Below are 24,822 nucleotides of genomic sequence, written 5' to 3'. Positions count from 1 at the left end.
TATATAACTTTATACGTTATATAGTAATAGTATATAACGTTATACGTTATATAGTAATAGTATATAACGTTATACGTTACATAGTAATAGTATATAACGTTATACGTTATATAGTAATAGTATATAACGTTATACGATATAGTAATAGTATATAACGTTATACGTTATATAGTAATATTATATAACGTTATGCGTTATATAGTAATAGTATATAACGTTATACGTTATATAGTAATAGTATATAACGTTATACGTTATATAGTAATAGTATATAACGTTATACGTTATATAGTAATAGTATATAACGTTATACGTTATATAGTAATAGTATATAACGTTATACGTTATATAGTAATAGTATATAACGTTATACGTTACATAGTAGTAGTATATAACGTTATACGTTATATAGTAATAGTATATAACGTTATACGTTATATAGTAATATTATATAACGTTATGCGTTATATAGTAATATTATATAACGTTATGCGTTATATAGTAATAGTATATAACGTTATACGTTATATAGTAATAGTATATAACGTTATACGTTAGTACGTAATAATATACAACGATATACGTGATATGGTAAAACTATATAACGTTATACGCTATTACGTAATAGTATATAACGTTATACGTTAACACGGAATAGTATATATCGTTATACCTTATATAGTAATAGTATATAACGTTATACGTTATATAGTAATAGTATATAACGTTATACGTTAGTACGTAATAATATACAACGTTGTACGTGATATGGCAATACTATATAACGTTATACGTTATTACGTAATAGTATATAACGTTATACGTTATTACGTAATAGTATATAACGTTATACGTTATATAGTAATATTATATAACGTTATGCGTTATATAGTAATAGTATATAACGTTATACGTTATATAGTAATAGTATATAACGTTATACGTTATATAGTAATAGTATATAACGTTATACGTTATATAGTAATAGTATATAACGTTATACGTTATATAGTAATAGTATATAACGTTATACGTTACATAGTAATAGTATATAACGTTATACGTTATATAGTAATAGTATATAACGTTATACGTTATATAGTAATATTATATAACGTTATGCGTTATATAGTAATATTATATAACGTTATACGTTATATAGTAATAGTATATAACGTTATACGATATAGTAATAGTATATAACGTTATACGTTATATAGTAATATTATATAACGTTATGCGTTATATAGTAATAGTATATAACGTTATACGTTATATAGTAATAGTATATAACGTTATACGTTATATAGTAATAGTATATAACGTTATACGTTATATAGTAATAGTATATAACGTTATACGTTATATAGTAATATTATATAACGTTATGCGTTATATAGTAATAGTATATAACGGTATATAGTAATAGTATATAACGTTATAGTATATAGTAATAGTTATATAGTAATAGTATATAACGTTATGCGTTATATAGTAATAGTATATAACGTTATACGATAGTACGGAATAGTATATATCGTTATACGTTATATAGTAATAGTATATAACGTTATACGTTAGTACGTAATAATATACAACGTTATACGTGATATGGCAATACTATATAACGTTATACGTTATTACGTAATAGTAAATAACGTAATACGTTATATAGTAATAGTATATAACGTTATACGATATAGTAATAGTATATAACGTTATACGTTATATAGTAATATTATATAACGTTATGCGTTATATAGTAATAGTATATAACGTTATACGATAGAACGGAATAGTATATATCGTTATACGTTATATAGTAATAGTATATAACGTTATACGTTATATAGTAATAGTATATAACGTTATACGTTATATAGTAATAGTATATAACGTTATACGTTATATAGTAATAGTATACAACGTTATACGTTATATAGTAATAGTATATAACGTTATACGTTAGTACGTAATAATATACAACGTTATACGTGATATGGCATTACTATATAACGTATAACGTTATATAGTAATAGTATATAGCGTTATACGTTATATAGTAATAGTATATAACGTTATACGTTATATAGTAATAGTATATAACGTTATACGTTATATAGTAATATTATATAACGTTATGCGTTATATAGTAATAGTATATAACGTTATACGATAGTACGGAAAAGTATATATCGTTATACGTTATATAGTAATAGTATATAACGTTATACGTTATATAGTAATAGTATATAACGTTATACGTTATATAGTAATAGTATATAACGTTATACGTTATATAGTAATAGTATATAACGTTATACGTTATATAGTAATAGTATATAACGTTATACGTTATATAGTAATAGTATATAACGTTATACGTTATATAGTAATATTATATAACGTTATGCGTTATATAGTAATAGTATATAACGTTATACGTTATATAGTAATAGTATATAACGTTATACGTTATATAGTAATATTATATAACGTTATGCGTTATATAGTAATAGTATATAACGTTATACGATAGTACGGAATAGTATATATCGTTATACGTTAGTACGTAATAATATACAACGTTATACGTGATATGGCAATACTATATAACGTATAACGTTATATAGTAATAGTATATAACGTTATACGTTATATAGTAATAGTATATAACGTTATACGTTATATAGTAATAGTATATAACGTTATACGTTATATAGTAATATTATATAACGTTATGCGTTATATAGTAATAGTATATAACGTTATACGTTATATAGTAATAGTATATAACTTTATACGTTATATAGTAATAGTATATAACGTTATACGTTATATAGTAATAGTATATAACGCTATACGTTATATAGTAATAGTATACAACGTTATACGTTATATAGTAATAGTATATAACGTTATACGTTAGTACGTAATAATATACAACGTTATACGTGATATGGCAATACTATATAACGTATAACGTTATATAGTAATAGTATATAACGTTATACGTTATATAGTAATAGTATATAACGTTATACGTTATATAGTAATAGTATATAACGTTATACGTTATATAGTAATAGTATATAACGTTATACGCTATATAGTAATATTATATAACGTTATGCGTTATATAGTAATAGTATGTAACGTTATACGTTATATAGTAATAGTATATAACGTTATACGTTATATAGTAATAGTATATAACGTTATACGCTATATAGTAATATTATATAACGTTATGCGTTATATAGTAATAGTATGTAACGTTATACGTTATATAGTAATAGTATATAACGTTATACGTTATATAGTAATAGTATATAACGTTATACGTTATATAGTAATTGTATATAACGTTATGCGTTATATAGTCATAGTATATAACGTTATACGATAGTACAGAATAGTATATATCGTTATACGTTATATAGTAATAGTATATCACGTTATACGTTAGTACGTAATAATATACAACGTTATACGTGATATGGCAATACTATATAACGTTATACGTTATTACGTAATAGTATATAACGTTATACGTTATATAGTAATAGTATATAACGTTATACGTTATAGAGTAATAGTATATAACGTTATACGTTATATAGTAAAATTATATAACGTTATGCGTTATATAGTAATAGTATATAACGTTATACGTTATGTAGTGATAGTATATAACGGTATACGTTATATAGTAACAATACATAACGTTATACGTTATATAGTAATAGTATATAACGTTATACGTTATATAGTAATTGTATATAACGTTATTGGTTATATACTAATAGTATATAACGTTATACGTTATATAGTAATAGTATATAACGTTATGCGTTATATAGTAATAGTATATAACGTTATACGATAGTACATAATAGTATATATCGTTATACGTTATATAGTAATAGTATATAACGTTATACATTATACAGTAATAGTATATAACGTTATACGTTATATAGTAATAGTATATAACGTTATACGTTAGTACGTAATAATATACAACGATATACGTGATATGGTAAAACTATATAACGTTATACGCTATTACGTAATAGTATATAACGTTATACGTTAAGACGGAATAGTATATATCGTTATACCTTATATAGTAATAGTATATAACGTTATACGTTATATAGTAATAGTATATAACGTTATACGTTAGTACGTAATAATATACAACGTTGTACGTGATATGGCAATACTATATAACGTTATACGTTATTACGTAATAGTATATAACGTTATACGTTATTACGTAATAGTATATAACGTTATACGTTATATAGTAATATTATATAACGTTATGCGTTATATAGTAATAGTATATAACGTTATACGATAGTACGGAATAGTATATATCGTTATACGTTAGTACGTAATAATATACAACGTTATACGTGATATGGCAATACTATATAACGTTATACGTTATATAGTAATAGTATATAACGTTATACGTTATATAGTAACAGTATATAACGTTATACGTTATATAGTAATAGTATATAACGTTATACGTTATATAGTAATATTATATAACGTTATGCGTTATATAGTAATAGTATATAACGTTATACGTTATATAGTAATAGTATATAACTTTATACGTTATATAGTAATAGTATATAACGTTATACGTTATATAGTAATAGTATATAACGCTATACGTTATATAGTAATAGTATACAACGTTATACGTTATATAGTAATAGTATATAACGTTATACGTTAGTACGTAATAATATACAACGTTATACGTGATATGGCAATACTATATAACGTTATACGTTATATAGTAATAGTATATAACGTTATACGTTATATAGTAATAGTATATAACGTTATACGTTATATAGTAATAGTATATAACGTTATACGTTATATAGTAATAGTATATAACGTTATACGCTATATAGTAATATTATATAACGTTATGCGTTATATAGTAATAGTATGTAACGTTATACGTTATATAGTAATAGTATATAACGTTATACGTTATATAGTAATAGTATATAACGTTATACGCTATATAGTAATATTATATAACGTTATGCGTTATATAGTAATAGTATGTAACGTTATACGTTATATAGTAATAGTATATAACGTTATACGTTATATAGTAATAGTATATAACGTTATACGTTATATAGTAATTGTATATAACGTTATGCGTTATATAGTCATAGTATATAACGTTATACGATAGTACAGAATAGTATATATCGTTATACGTTATATAGTAATAGTATATCACGTTATACGTTAGTACGTAATAATATACAACGTTATACGTGATATGGCAATACTATATAACGTTATACGTTATTACGTAATAGTATATAACGTTATACGTTATATAGTAATAGTATATAACGTTATACGTTATAGAGTAATAGTATATAACGTTATACGTTATATAGTAAAATTATATAACGTTATGCGTTATATAGTAATAGTATATAACGTTATACGTTATGTAGTGATAGTATATAACGGTATACGTTATATAGTAACAATACATAACGTTATACGTTATATAGTAATAGTATATAACGTTATACGTTATATAGTAATTGTATATAACGTTATTGGTTATATACTAATAGTATATAACGTTATACGTTATATAGTAATAGTATATAACGTTATGCGTTATATAGTAATAGTATATAACGTTATACGATAGTACATAATAGTATATATCGTTATACGTTATATAGTAATAGTATATAACGTTATACATTATACAGTAATAGTATATAACGTTATACGTTATATAGTAATAGTATATAACGTTATACGTTAGTACGTAATAATATACAACGATATACGTGATATGGTAAAACTATATAACGTTATACGCTATTACGTAATAGTATATAACGTTATACGTTAAGACGGAATAGTATATATCGTTATACCTTATATAGTAATAGTATATAACGTTATACGTTATATAGTAATAGTATATAACGTTATACGTTAGTACGTAATAATATACAACGTTGTACGTGATATGGCAATACTATATAACGTTATACGTTATTACGTAATAGTATATAACGTTATACGTTATTACGTAATAGTATATAACGTTATACGTTATATAGTAATATTATATAACGTTATGCGTTATATAGTAATAGTATATAACGTTATACGTTATATAGTAATAGTATATAACGTTATACGTTATATAGTAATATTATATAACGTTATACGTTATATAGTAATAGTATATAACGTTATACGTTATATAGTAATAGTATATAACGTTATACGTTATATAGTAATATTATATAACGTTATGCGTTATATAGTAATATTATATAACGTTATGCGTTATATAGTAATAGTATATAACGTTATACGTTATATAGTAATAGTATATAACGTTATACGTTATATAGTAATATTATATAACGTTATGCGTTATATAGTAATATTATATAACGTTATGCGTTATATAGTAATAGTATATAACGTTATACGTTATATAGTAATATTATATAACGTTATGCGTTATATAGTAATAGTATATAACGTTATACGTTATATAGTAATAGTATATAACGTTATACGTTATATAGTAATAGTATATAACGTTATACGTTATATAGTAATAGTATATAACGTTATACGTTACATAGTAATATTATATAACGTTATGCGTTATATAGTAATAGTATATAACGTTATACGATAGTACGGAATAGTATATATCGTTATACGTTATATAGTAATAGTATATAACGTTATACGTTATATAGTAATAGTATATAACGTTATACGTTATATAGTAATAGTATACAACGTTATACGTTATATAGTAATAGTATATAACGTTATGCGTTATATAGTAATAGTATATAACGTTATACGTTAATACGGAATAGTATATATCGTTATACGTTATATAGTAATAGTATATAACGTTATACGTTATTACGTAATAGTAAATAACGTTATACGTTATATAGTAATAGTATATAACGTTATACGTTATATAGTAATAGTATATAACGTTATACGTTATATAGTAATATTATATAACGTTATACGTTATATAGTAATATTATATAACGTTATACGTAATATAGTAATAGTATATAACGTTATACGTTATATAGTAATAGTATATAACGTTATACGTTATATAGTGATAGTATATAACGTTATACGTTATATAGTAATAGTATATAACGTTATACGTTATATAGTAATAGCATATAACGTTATACGTTATATAGAAATAGTATATAACGTTATACGTTATATAGTAATATTATATAACGTTATGCGTTATATAGTAATAGTATATAACGATATACGTTATATAGTAATAGTATATAACGTTATGCGTTATATAGTAATAGTATATAACGTTATACGTTAATACGGAATAGTATATATCGTTATACGTTATATAGTAATAGTATATAACGTTATACGTTAGTACGTAATAATATACAACGTTATACGTGATATGGCAATACTATATAACGTTATACGTTATTACGTAATAGTAAATAACGTTATACGTTATATAGTAATAGTATATAACGTTATACGTTATATAGTAATAGTATATAACGTTATACGTTATATAGTAATATTATATAACGTTATACGTTATATAGTAATAGTATATAACGTTATACGTTATATAGTAATAGTATATAACGTTATACGTTATATAGTAATATTATATAACGTTATGCGTTATATAGTAATAGTATATAACGATATACGTTATATAGTAATAGTATATAACGTTATGCGTTATATAGTAATAGTATATAACGTTATACGTTAATACGGAATAGTATATATCGTTATACGTTATATAGTAATAGTATATAACGTTATACGTTATATAGTAATAGTATATAACGGTATACGTTATATAGTAATAGTATATAACGTTATGCGTTATATAGTAATAGTATATAACGTTATGCGATAGTACGGAATAGTATATATCGTTATACGTTATATAGTAATAGTATATAACGTTATACGTTATATAGTAATATTATATAACGTTATGCGTTATATAGTAATAGTATATAACGTTATACGTTATATAGTAATAGTATATAACGTTATGCGTTATATAGTAATAGTATATAACGTTATACGATAGTACATAATAGTATATATCGTTATTCGTTATATAGTAATAGTATATAACGTTATACGTTATATAGTAATAGTATATAACGTTATACGTTATATAGTAATGGTATATAACGTTATACGTTACATAGTAGTAGTATATAACGTTATACGTTATATAGTAATAGTATATAACGTTATACGTTATATAGTAATATTATATAACGTTATGCGTTATATAGTAATATTATATAACGTTATGCGTTATATAGTAATAGTATATAACGTTATACGTTATATAGTAATAGTATATAACGTTATACGTTAGTACGTAATAATATACAACGATATACGTGATATGGTAAAACTATATAACGTTATACGCTATTACGTAATAGTATATAACGTTATACGTTAACACGGAATAGTATATATCGTTATACCTTATATAGTAATAGTATATAACGTTATACGTTATATAGTAATAGTATATAACGTTATACGTTAGTACGTAATAATATACAACGTTGTACGTGATATGGCAATACTATATAACGTTATACGTTATTACGTAATAGTATATAACGTTATACGTTATTACGTAATAGTATATAACGTTATACGTTATATAGTAATATTATATAACGTTATGCGTTATATAGTAATAGTATATAACGTTATACGTTATATAGTAATAGTATATAACGTTATACGTTATATAGTAATAGTATATAACGTTATACGTTATATAGTAATAGTATATAACGTTATACGTTATATAGTAATAGTATATAACGTTATACGTTACATAGTAATAGTATATAACGTTATACGTTATATAGTAATATTATATAACGTTATGCGTTATATAGTAATATTATATAACGTTATGCGTTATATAGTAATAGTATATAACGTTATACGTTATATAGTAATAGTATATAACGTTATACGTTATATAGTAATAGTATATAACGTTATACGTTATATAGTAATAGTATATAACGTTATACGTTACATAGTAATAGTATATAACGTTATACGTTATATAGTAATAGTATATAACGTTATACGTTATATAGTAATATTATATAACGTTATGCGTTATATAGTAATATTATATAACGTTATGCGTTATATAGTAATAGTATATAACGTTATACGTTATATAGTAATAGTATATAACGTTATACGATAGTACATAATAGTATATATCGTTATACGTTATATAGTAATAGTATATAACGTTATACGTTATATAGTAATAGTATATAACGTTATACGTTATATAGTAATAGTATATAACGTTATACGTTAGTACGTAATAATATACAACGATATACGTGATATGGTAAAACTATATAACGTTATACGCTATTACGTAATAGTATATAACGTTATACGTTAACACGGAATAGTATATATCGTTATACCTTATATAGTAATAGTATATAACGTTATACGTTATATAGTAATAGTATATAACGTTATACGTTAGTACGTAATAATATACAACGTTGTACGTGATATGGCAATACTATATAACGTTATACGTTATTACGTAATAGTATATAGCGTTATACGTTATTACGTAATAGTATATAACGTTATACGTTATATAGTAATATTATATAACGTTATGCGTTATATAGTAATAGTATATAACGTTATACGTTATATAGTAATAGTATATAACGTTATGCGTTCTATAGTAATAGTATATAACGTTATACGATAGTACGGAATAGTATATATCGTTATACGTTATATAGTAGTAGTATATAACGTTATACGTTATTACGTAATAGTATATAACGTTATACGTTATTACGTAATAGTATATAACGTTATACGTTATATAGTAATAGTATATAACGTTATACGTTATATAGTAATAGTATATAACGTTATACCTTATATAGTAATAGTATATAACGTTATACGTTATATAGTAATATTATATAACGTTATACGTTATATAGTAATATTATATAACGTTATACGTTATATAGTAATAGTATGTAACGTTATACGTTATATAGTAATATTATACAACGTTATGCGTTATATAGTAATAGTATATAACGTTATACGTTATATAGTAATATTATATAACGTTATGCGTTATATACTATTACTATATAACGTTATACGTTATATAGTAATAGTATATAACGTTATACGTTATATAGTAATAGTATATAACGTTATACGTTATATAGTAATAGTATATAACGTTATACGTTATATAGTAATAGTATATAACGTTATACGTTACATAGTAATAGTATATAACGTTATACGTTAGTACGTAATAATATACAACGATATACGTGATATGGTAAAACTATATAACGTTATACGCTATTACGTAATAGTATATAACGTTATACGTTAACACGGAATAGTATATATCGTTATACGTTATATAGTAGTAGTATATAACGTTATACGTTATTACGTAATAGTATATAACGTTATACGTTATATAGTAATAGTATATAACGTTATACGTTATATAGTAATAGTATATAACGTTATACCTTATATAGTAATAGTATATAACGTTATACGTTATATAGTAATATTATATAACGTTATACGTTATATAGTAATATTATATAACGTTATACGTTATATAGTAATAGTATGTAACGTTATACGTTATATAGTAATATTATACAACGTTATGCGTTATATAGTAATAGTATATAACGTTATACGTTATATAGTAATATTATATAACGTTATGCGTTATATACTAATAGTATATAACGTTATACGTTATATAGTAATAGTATATAACGTTATACGATAGTACATAATAGTATATATCGTTATACGTTATATAGTAATAGTATATAACGTTATACGATATAGTAATAGTATATAACGTTATACGTTATATAGTAATAGTATATAACGTTATACGTTAGTACGTAATAATATACAACGATATACGTGATATGGTAAAACTATATAACGTTATACGCTATTACGTAATAGTATATAACGTTATACGTTATATAGTAATAGTATATAACGTTATACGTTATATAGTAATATTATATAACGTTATGCGTTATATAGTAATAGTATATAACGTTATACGTTATATAGTAATAGTATATAACGTTATACGTTATATAGTAATAGTATATAACGTTATACGTTATATAGTAATAGTATATAACGTTATACGTTATATAGTAATAGTATATAACGTTATACGTTATATAGTAATAGTATATAACGTTATACGTTATATAGTAATAGTATATAACGTTATACGTTACATAGTAATAGTATATAACGTTATACGTTATATAGTAATAGTATATAACGTTATACGATATAGTAATAGTATATAACGTTATACGTTATATAGTAATATTATATAACGTTATGCGTTATATAGTAATAGTATATAACGTTATACGTTATATAGTAATAGTATATAACGTTATACGTTATATAGTAATAGTATATAACGTTATACGTTATATAGTAATAGTATATAACGTTATACGTTATATAGTAATAGTATATAACGTTATACGTTATATAGTAATAGTATATAACGTTATACGTTATATAGTAATAGTATATAACGTTATACGTTATATAGTAATAGTATATAACGTTATACGTTATATAGTAATATTATATAACGTTATGCGTTATATAGTAATAGTATATAACAGTATAACGTTATATAGTAATAGTATATAACGTTATGCGTTATATAGTAATAGTATATAACGTTATACGATAGTACGGAATAGTATATATCGTTATACGTTATATAGTAATAGTATATAACGTTATACGTTAGTACGTAATAATATACAACGTTATACGTGATATGGCAATACTATATAACGTTATACGTTATTACGTAATAGTAAATAACGTAATACGTTATATAGTAATAGTATATAACGTTATACGATATAGTAATAGTATATAACGTTATACGTTATATAGTAATATTATATAACGTTATGCGTTATATAGTAATAGTATATAACGTTATACGATAGAACGGAATAGTATATATCGTTATACGTTATATAGTAATAGTATATAACGTTATACGTTATATAGTAATAGTATATAACGTTATACGTTATATAGTAATAGTATATAACGTTATACGTTATATAGTAATAGTATACAACGTTATACGTTATATAGTAATAGTATATAACGTTATACGTTAGTACGTAATAATATACAACGTTATACGTGATATGGCAATACTATATAACGTTATACGTTATATAGTAATAGTATATAGCGTTATACGTTATATAGTAATAGTATATAACGTTATACGTTATATAGTAATAGTATATAACGTTATACGTTATATAGTAATATTATATAACGTTATGCGTTATATAGTAATAGTATATAACGTTATACGATAGTACGGAAAAGTATATATCGTTATACGTTATATAGTAATAGTATATAACGTTATACGCTATATAGTAATAGTATATAACGTTATACGTTATATAGTAATAGTATATAACGTTATACGTTATATAGTAATAGTATATAACGTTATACGTTATATAGTAATAGTATATAACGTTATACGTTATATAGTAATAGTATATAACGTTATACGTTATATAGTAATATTATATAACGTTATGCGTTATATAGTAATAGTATATAACGTTATACGTTATATAGTAATAGTATATAACGTTATACGTTATATAGTAATATTATATAACGTTATGCGTTATATAGTAATAGTATATAACGTTATACGATAGTACGGAATAGTATATATCGTTATACGTTAGTACGTAATAATATACAACGTTATACGTGATATGGCAATACTATATAACGTTATACGTTATATAGTAATAGTATATAACGTTATACGTTATATAGTAATAGTATATAACGTTATACGTTATATAGTAATAGTATATAACGTTATACGTTATATAGTAATATTATATAACGTTATGCGTTATATAGTAATAGTATATAACGTTATACGTTATATAGTAATAGTATATAACTTTATACGTTATATAGTAATAGTATATAACGTTATACGTTATATAGTAATAGTATATAACGCTATACGTTATATAGTAATAGTATACAACGTTATACGTTATATAGTAATAGTATATAACGTTATACGTTAGTACGTAATAATATACAACGTTATACGTGATATGGCAATACTATATAACGTTATACGTTATATAGTAATAGTATATAACGTTATACGTTATATAGTAATAGTATATAACGTTATACGTTATATAGTAATAGTATATAACGTTATACGTTATATAGTAATAGTATATAACGTTATACGCTATATAGTAATATTATATAACGTTATGCGTTATATAGTAATAGTATGTAACGTTATACGTTATATAGTAAAATTATATAACGTTATGCGTTATATAGTAATAGTATATAACGTTATACGTTATGTAGTGATAGTATATAACGGTATACGTTATATAGTAACAATACATAACGTTATACGTTATATAGTAATAGTATATAACGTTATACGTTATATAGTAATTGTATATAACGTTATTGGTTATATACTAATAGTATATAACGTTATACGTTATATAGTAATAGTATATAACGTTATGCGTTATATAGTAATAGTATATAACGTTATACGATAGTACATAATAGTATATATCGTTATACGTTATATAGTAATAGTATATAACGTTATACATTATACAGTAATAGTATATAACGTTATACGTTATATAGTAATAGTATATAACGTTATACGTTAGTACGTAATAATATACAACGATATACGTGATATGGTAAAACTATATAACGTTATACGCTATTACGTAATAGTATATAACGTTATACGTTAAGACGGAATAGTATATATCGTTATACCTTATATAGTAATAGTATATAACGTTATACGTTATATAGTAATAGTATATAACGTTATACGTTAGTACGTAATAATATACAACGTTGTACGTGATATGGCAATACTATATAACGTTATACGTTATTACGTAATAGTATATAACGTTATACGTTATATAGTAATATTATATAACGTTATGCGTTATATAGTAATAGTATATAACGTTATACGTTATATAGTAATAGTATATAACGTTATACGTTATATAGTAATATTATATAACGTTATACGTTATATAGTAATAGTATATAACGTTATACGTTATATAGTAATAGTATATAACGTTATACGTTATATAGTAATATTATATAACGTTATGCGTTATATAGTAATAGTATATAACGTTATACGATAGTACGGAATAGTATATATCGTTATACGTTATATAGTAATAGTATATAACGTTATACGTTAATACGTAATAGTATATATCGTTATAAGTTATATAGTAATAGTATATAACGTTATACGTTATATAGTAATATTATATAACATTATGCGTTATATAGTAATAGTATATAACGTTATACGTTATATAGTAATATTATATAACGTTATGCGTTATATAGTAATAGTATATAACGTTATACGTTATATAGTAATAGTATATAACGTTATACGTTATATAGTAATATTATATAACGTTATGCGTTATATAGTAATAGTATATAACGTTATACGTTATATAGTAATATTATATAACGTTATGCGTTATATAGTAATAGTATATAACGTTATACGTTATATAGTAATAGTATATAACGTTATACGTTATATAGTAATAGTATATAACGTTATACGTTATATAGTAATAGTATATAACGTTATACGTTATATAGTAATAGTATATAACGTTATACGTTACATAGTAATATTATATAACGTTATGCGTTATATAGTAATAGTGTATAACGTTATACGATAGTACGGAATAGTATATATCGTTATACGTTATATAGTAATAGTATATAACGTTATACGTTATATAGTAATAGTATATAACGTTATACGTTATATAGTAATAGTATACAACGTTATACGTTATATAGTAATAGTATATAACGTTATGCGTTATATAGTAATAGTATATAACGTTATACGTTAATACGGAATAGTATATATCGTTATACGTTATATAGTAATAGTATATAACGTTATACGTTATTACGTAATAGTAAATAACGTTATACGTTATATAGTAATAGTATATAACGTTATACGTTATATAGTAATATTATATAACGTTATACGTTATATAGTAATATTATATAACGTTATACGTTATATAGTAATAGTATATAACGTTATACGTTATATAGTGATAGTATATAACGTTATACGTTATATAGTAATAGTATATAACGTTATACGTTATATAGTAATAGCATATAACGTTATACGTTATATAGAAATAGTATATAACGTTATACGTTATATAGTAATATTATATAACGTTATGCGTTATATAGTAATAGTATATAACGATATACGTTATATAGTAATAGTATATAACGTTATGCGTTATATAGTAATAGTATATAACGTTATACGTTAATACGGAATAGTATATATCGTTATACGTTATATAGTAATAGTATATAACGTTATACGTTAGTACGTAATAATATACAACGTTATACGTGATATGGCAATACTATATAACGTTATACGTTATTACGTAATAGTAAATAACGTTATACGTTATATAGTAATAGTATATAACGTTATACGTTATATAGTAATAGTATATAACGTTATACGTTATATAGTAATATTATATAACGTTATACGTTATATAGTAATAGTATATAACGTTATACGTTATATAGTAATAGTATATAACGTTATACGTTATATAGTAATATTATATAACGTTATGCGTTATATAGTAATAGTATATAACGATATACGTTATATAGTAATAGTATATAACGTTATGCGTTATATAGTAATAGTATATAACGTTATACGTTAATACGGAATAGTATATATCGTTATACGTTATATAGTAATAGTATATAACGTTATACGTTATATAGTAATAGTATATAACGTTATACGTTATATAGTAATAGTATATAACGGTATACGTTATATAGTAATAGTATATAACGTTATGCGTTATATAGTAATAGTATATAACGTTATGCGATAGTACGGAATAGTATATATCGTTATACGTTATATAGTAATAGTATATAACGTTATACGTTATATAGTAATAGTATATAACGTTATACGATATAGTAATAGTATATAACGTTATACGTTATATAGTAATATTATATAACGTTATGCGTTATATAGTAATATTATATAACGTTATACGTTATATAGTAATAGTATATAACGTTATACGTTATATAGTAATATTATATAACGTTATACGTTATATAGTAATAGTATATAACGTTATACGTTATATAGTAATAGTATATAACGTTATACGTTATATAGTAATATTATATAACGTTATGCGTTATATAGTAATAGTATATAACGTTATACGATAGTACGGAATAGTATATATCGTTATACGTTATATAGTAATAGTATATAACGTTATACGTTAATACGTAATAGTATATATCGTTATGCGTTATATAGTAATAGTATATAACGTTATACGATAGTACGTAATAGTATATATCGTTATACGTTATATAGTAATAGTATATAACGTAATACGTCCTATAGTAATAGTATATAACGTTATACGTAATATGGCAATACTATATAACGTTATACGTTATTACGTAATAGTAAATAACGTTATACGTTATATAGTAATAGTATATAACGTTATACGTTATATAGTAATAGTATATAACGTTATACGTTATATAGTAATAGTATATAACGTTATACGTTATATAGTAATATTATATAACGTTATGCGTTATATAGTAATAGTATATAACGTTATACGTTATATAGTAATAGTATATAACGTTATGCGTTATATAGTAATAGTATATAACGTTATACGATAGTACGTAATAGTATATATCGTTATACGTTATATAGTAATAGTATATAACGTAATACGTCCTATAGTAATAGTATATAACGTTATACGTTATATAGTAATAGTATATAACGTTATACGTTATATAGTAATAGTATATAACGTTATACGTTATATAGTAATAGTATATAACGTTATACGCTAGTACGTAATAATATACAACGATATACGTGATATGGTAATACTATATAACGTTATGCGCTATTACGTAATAGTATATAACGTTATACGTTAATACGGAATAGTATATATCGTTATACGTTATATAGTAATAGTATATAACGTTATACGTTATATAGTAATAGTATATAACGTTATACGTTATATAGTAATAGTATATAACGTTATACGTTAGTACGTAATAATATACAACGTTATACGTGATATGGCAATACTATATAACGTTATACGTTATTACGTAATAGTATATAACGTTATACGTTATATAGTAATAGTATATAACGTTATACGTTATATAGTAATAGTATATAACGTTATACGTTATATAGTAATAGTATATAACGTTATACGTTATGTAGTGATAGTATATAACGGTATACGTTATATAGTAATAATACATAACGTTATACGTTATATAGTAATAGTATATAACGTTATACGTTATATAGTAATAGTATATAACGTTATACGTTATATAGTAATAGTATATAACGTTATGCGTTATATACTAATAGTATATAACGTTATACGATAGTACGTAATAGTATATATCGTTATACGTTATATAGTAATAGTATATAACGTTATACGTTAGTACGTAATAGTATACAACGTTATACGTGATATGGCAATACTATATAACGTTATACGTTATTACGTAATAGTATATAACGTTATAAGTTATATAGTAATAGTATATAACGTTATACGTTATATAGTAATAGTATATAACGTTATACGTTATATAGTAATAGTATATAACGTTATACGTTATATAGTAATAGTATATAACGTTATACGTTATATAGTAATATTATATAACGTTATGCGTTATATAGTAATAGTATATAACGTTATACGTTATATAGTAATAGTATATAACGTTATGCGTTATATAGTAATAGTATATAACGTTATACGATAGTACATAATAGTATATATCGTTATTCGTTATATAGTAATAGTATATAACGTTATACGTTATATAGTAATAGTATATAACGTTATACGTTATATAGTAATAGTATATAACGTTATACGTTACATAGTAATAGTATATAACTTTATGCGTTATATAGTAATAGTATATAACGTTATACGTTATATAGTAATATTATATAACGTTATGCGTTATATAGTAATATTATATAACGTTATGCGTTATATAGTAATAGTATATAACGTTATACGTTATATAGTAATAGTATATAACGTTATACGTTAGTACGTAATAATATACAACGATATACGTGATATGGTAAAACTATATAACGTTATACGCTATTACGTAATAGTATATAACGTTATACGTTAACACGGAATAGTATATATCGTTATACCTTATATAGTAATAGTATATAACGTTATACGTTATATAGTAATAGTATATAACGTTATACGTTAGTACGTAATAATATACAACGTTGTACGTGATATGGCAATACTATATAACGTTATACGTTATTACGTAATAGTATATAACGTTATACGATATTACGTAATAGTATATAACGTTATACGTTATATAGTAATATTATATAACGTTATGCGTTATATAGTAATAGTATATAACGTTATACGTTATATAGTAATAGTATATAACGTTATACGTTATATAGTAATAGTATATAACGTTATACGTTATATAGTAATAGTATATAACGTTATACGTTATATAGTAATAGTATATAACGTTATACGTTACATAGTAATAGTATATAACGTTATACGTTATATAGTAATAGTATATAACGTTATACGTTATATAGTAATATTATATAACGTTATGCGTTATATAGTAATATTATATAACGTTATGCGTTATATAGTAATAGTATATAACGTTATACGTTATATAGTAATAGTATATAACGTTATACGTTAGTACGTAATAATATACAACGTTGTACGTGATATGGCAATACTATATAACGTTATACGTTATATAGTAATAGTATATAACGTTATACGTTATATAGTAATAGTATATAACGTTATACGTTATATAGTAATATTATATAACGTTATGCGTTATATAGTAATAGTATATAACGGTATACGTTATATAGTATTAGTATATAACGTTATGCGTTATATAGTAATAGTATATAACGTTATACGATAGTACGGAATAGTATATATCGTTATACGTTATATAGTAATAGTATATAACGTTATACGTTAGTACGTAATAATATACAACGTTATACGTGATATGGCAATACTATATAACGTTATACGTTATATAGTAATATTATATAACGTTATGCGTTATATAGTAATAGTATATAACGTTATACGTTATATAGTAATAGTATATAACGTTATACGTTATATAGTAATAGTATATAACGTTATACGTTAGTACGTAATAATATACAACGTAATACGTGATATGGCAATACTATATAACGTTATACGTTATTACGTAATAGTATATAACGTTATACGTTATATAGTAATAGTATATAACGTTATGCGTTATATAGTAATAGTATATAACGTTATACGATAGTACATAATAGTATATATCGTTATACGTTATATAGTAATAGTATATAACGTTATACGTTATATAGTAATAGTATATAACGTTATACGTTATATAGTAATAGTATATAACGTTATACGTTATATAGTGGTAGTATATAACGTTATACGTTATATAGTAATAGTATATAACGTTATACGTTATATAGTAATAATATATAACGTTATACGCTATATAGTAATATTATATAACGTTATGCGTTATATAGTAATAGTATGTAACGTTATACGTTATATAGTAATAGTATATAACGTTATACGTTATATAGTAATAGTATATAACGTTATACGTTATATAGTAATAGTATATAACGTTATACGTTATATAGTAATATTATATAACGTTATGCGTTATATAGTAATAGTATAGAACGTTATACGTTATATAGTAATAGTATATAACGTTATACGTTATATAGTAATAGTATATAACGTTGTACGTTAGTACGTAATAATGTACAACGTTGTACGTGATATGGCAATACTATATAACGTTATACGTTATTACGTAATAGTATATAACGTTATACGTTATTACGTAATAGTATATAACGTTATACGTTATATAGTAATATTATATAACGTTATGCGTTATATAGTAATAGTATATAACGTTATACGTTATATAGTAATAGTATATAACGTTATACGTTATATAGTAATAGTATATAACGTTATATGATATAGTAATAGTATATAACGTTATACGTTATATAGTAATATTATATAACGTTATGCGTTATATAGTAATAGTATATAACGTTATACGTTATATAGTAATAGTATATAACGTTATACGTTAGTACGTAATAATATACAACGATATACGTGATATGGTAAAACTATATAACGTTATACGCTATTACGTAATAGTATATAACGTTATACGTTAAGACGGAATAGTATATATCGTTATACCTTATATAGTAATAGTATATAACGTTATACGTTATATAGTAATAGTATATAACGTTATACGTTAGTACGTAATAATATACAACGTTGTACGTGATATGGCAATACTATATAACGTTATACGTTATTACGTAATAGTATATAACGTTATACGTTATTACGTAATAGTATATAACGTTATACGTTATATAGTAATATTATATAACGTTATGCGTTATATAGTAATAGTATATAACGTTATACGTTATATAGTAATAGTATATAACGTTATACGTTATATAGTAATATTATATAACGTTATACGTTATATAGTAATAGTATATAACGTTATACGTTATATAGTAATAGTATATAACGTTATACGTTATATAGTAATAGTATATAACGTTATACGTTAGTACGTAATAATATACAACGTTGTACGTGATATGGCAATACTATATAACGTTATACGTTATTACGTAATAGTATATAACGTTATACGTTATTACGTAATAGTATATAACGTTATACGTTATATAGTAATATTATATAACGTTATGCGTTATATAGTAATAGTATATAACGTTATACGTTATATAGTAATAGTATATAACGTTATACGTTATATAGTAATATTATATAACGTTATACGTTATATAGTAATAGTATATAACGTTATACGTTATATAGTAATAGTATATAACGTTATACGTTATATAGTAATAGTATATAACGTTATACGTTATATAGTAATATTATATAACGTTATGCGTTATATAGTAATAGTATATAACGTTATACGATAGTACGGAATAGTATATATCGTTATACGTTATATAGTAATAGTATATAACGTTATACGTTAATACGTAATAGTATATATCGTTATAAGTTATATAGTAATAGTATATAACGTTATACGTTATATAGTAATATTATATAACATTATGCGTTATATAGTAATAGTATATAACGTTATACGTTATATAGTAATATTATATAACGTTATGCGTTATATAGTAATAGTATATAACGTTATACGTTATATAGTAATAGTATATAACGTTATACGTTATATAGTAATATTATATAACGTTATGCGTTATATAGTAATAGTATATAACGTTATACGTTATATAGTAATATTATATAACGTTATACGTTATATAGTAATAGTATATAACGTTATACGTTATATAGTAATAGTATATAACGTTATACGTTAGTACGTAATAATATACAACGTTGTACGTGATATGGCAATACTATATAACGTTATACGTTATTACGTAATAGTATATAACGTTATACGTTATTACGTAATAGTATATAACGTTATACGTTATATAGTAATATTATATAACGTTATGCGTTATATAGTAATAGTATATAACGTTATACGTTATATAGTAATAGTATATAACGTTATACGTTATATAGTAATATTATATAACGTTATACGTTATATAGTAATAGTATATAACGTTATGCGTTATATAGTAATAGTATATAACGTTATACGATAGTACATAATAGTATATATCGTTATACGTTATATAGTAATAGTATATAACGTTATACGTTATATAGTAATAGTATATAACGTTATACGTTAGTACGTAATAATATACAACGATATACGTGATATGGTAAAACTATATAACGTTATACGCTATTACGTAATAGTATATAACGTTATACGTTAACACGGAATAGTATATATCGTTATACCTTATATAGTAATAGTATATAACGTTATACGTTATTACGTAATAGTATATAACGTTATACGTTATTACGTAATAGTATATAACGTTATACGTTATATAGTAATATTATATAACGTTATGCGTTATATAGTAATAGTATATAACGTTATACGTTATATAGTAATAGTATATAACGTTATACGTTATATAGTAATAGTATATAACGTTATACGTTACATAGTAATAGTATATAACGTTATACGATATAGTAATAGTATATAACGTTATACGTTATATAGTAATATTATATAACGTTATGCGTTATATAGTAATAGTATATAACGTTATACGTTATATAGTAATAGTATATAACGTTATACGTTATATAGTAATAGTATATAACGCTATACGTTATATAGTAATAGTATATAACGTTATACGTTATATAGTAATAGTATATAACGTTATACGTTATATAGTAATATTATATAACGTTATGCGTTATATAGTAATAGTATATAACGTTATACGTTATATAGTAATATTATATAACGTTATACGATATATAGTAATATTATATAACGTTATACGTTATATAGTAATAGTATATAACGTTATACGTTATTACGTAATAGTATATAACGTTATACGTTATATAGTAATAGTATATAACGTTATACGTTATATAGTAATAGTATATAACGTTATACCTTATATAGTAATAGTATATAACGTTATACGTTATATAGTAATAGTATATAACGTTATACCTTATATAGTAATAGTATATAACGTTATACGTTATATAGTAATATTATATAACTTTATGCGTTATATACTAATAGTATATAACGTTATACGTTATATAGTAATAGTATATAACGTTATACGATAGTACATAGTAGTATATATCGTTATACGTTATATAGTAATAGTATATAACGTTATACGTTATATAGTAATAGTATATAACGTTATACGTTATATAGTAATAGTATATAACGTTATACGTTAGTACGTAATAATATACAACGATATACGTGATATGGTAAAACTATATAACGTTATACGCTATTACGTAATAGTATATAACGTTATACGTTAACACGGAATAGTATATATCGTTATACCTTATATAGTAATAGTATATAACGTTATACGTTATATAGTAATAGTATATAACGTTATACGTTAGTACGTAATAATATACAACGTTGTACGTGATATGGCAATACTATATAACGTTATACGTTATTACGTAATAGTATATAGCGTTATACGTTATTACGTAATAGTATATAACGTTATACGTTATATAGTAATATTATATAACGTTATGCGTTATATAGTAATAGTATATAACGTTATACGTTATATAGTAATAGTATATAACGTTATGCGTTCTATAGTAATAGTATATAACGTTATACGATAGTACGGAATAGTATATATCGTTATACGTTATATAGTAGTAGTATATAACGTTATACGTTATTACGTAATAGTATATAACGTTATACGTTATTACGTAATAGTATATAACGTTATACGTTATATAGTAATAGTATATAACGTTATACGTTATATAGTAATAGTATATAACGTTATACCTTATATAGTAATAGTATATAACGTTATACGTTATATAGTAATATTATATAACGTTATACGTTATATAGTAATATTATATAACGTTATACGTTATATAGTAATAGTATGTAACGTTATACGTTATATAGTAATATTATACAACGTTATGCGTTATATAGTAATAGTATATAACGTTATACGTTATATAGTAATATTATATAACGTTATGCTTTATATACTAATAGTATATAACGTTATACGTTATATAGTAATAGTATATAACGTTATACGTTATATAGTAATAGTATATAACGTTATACGTTATATAGTAATAGTATATAACGTTATACGTTATATAGTAATAGTATATAACGTTATACGTTACATAGTAATAGTATATAACGTTATACGTTAGTACGTAATAATATACAACGATATACGTGATATGGTAAAACTATATAACGTTATACGCTATTACGTAATAGTATATAACGTTATACGTTAACACGGAATAGTATATATCGTTATACGTTATATAGTAGTAGTATATAACGTTATACGTTATTACGTAATAGTATATAACGTTATACGTTATATAGTAATAGTATATAAAGTTATACGTTATATAGTAATATTATACAACGTTATGCGTTATATAGTAATAGTATATAACGTTATACGTTATATAGTAATATTATATAACGTTATGCGTTATATACTAATAGTATATAACGTTATACGTTATATAG

Source organism: Bombus terrestris, chromosome 3 (assembly GCF_910591885.1).
Source record: "Bombus terrestris chromosome 3, iyBomTerr1.2, whole genome shotgun sequence".
Taxonomy (NCBI): Eukaryota; Metazoa; Arthropoda; class Insecta; order Hymenoptera; family Apidae; genus Bombus; species Bombus terrestris.
This window is presented reverse-complemented; position numbering follows the sequence as displayed.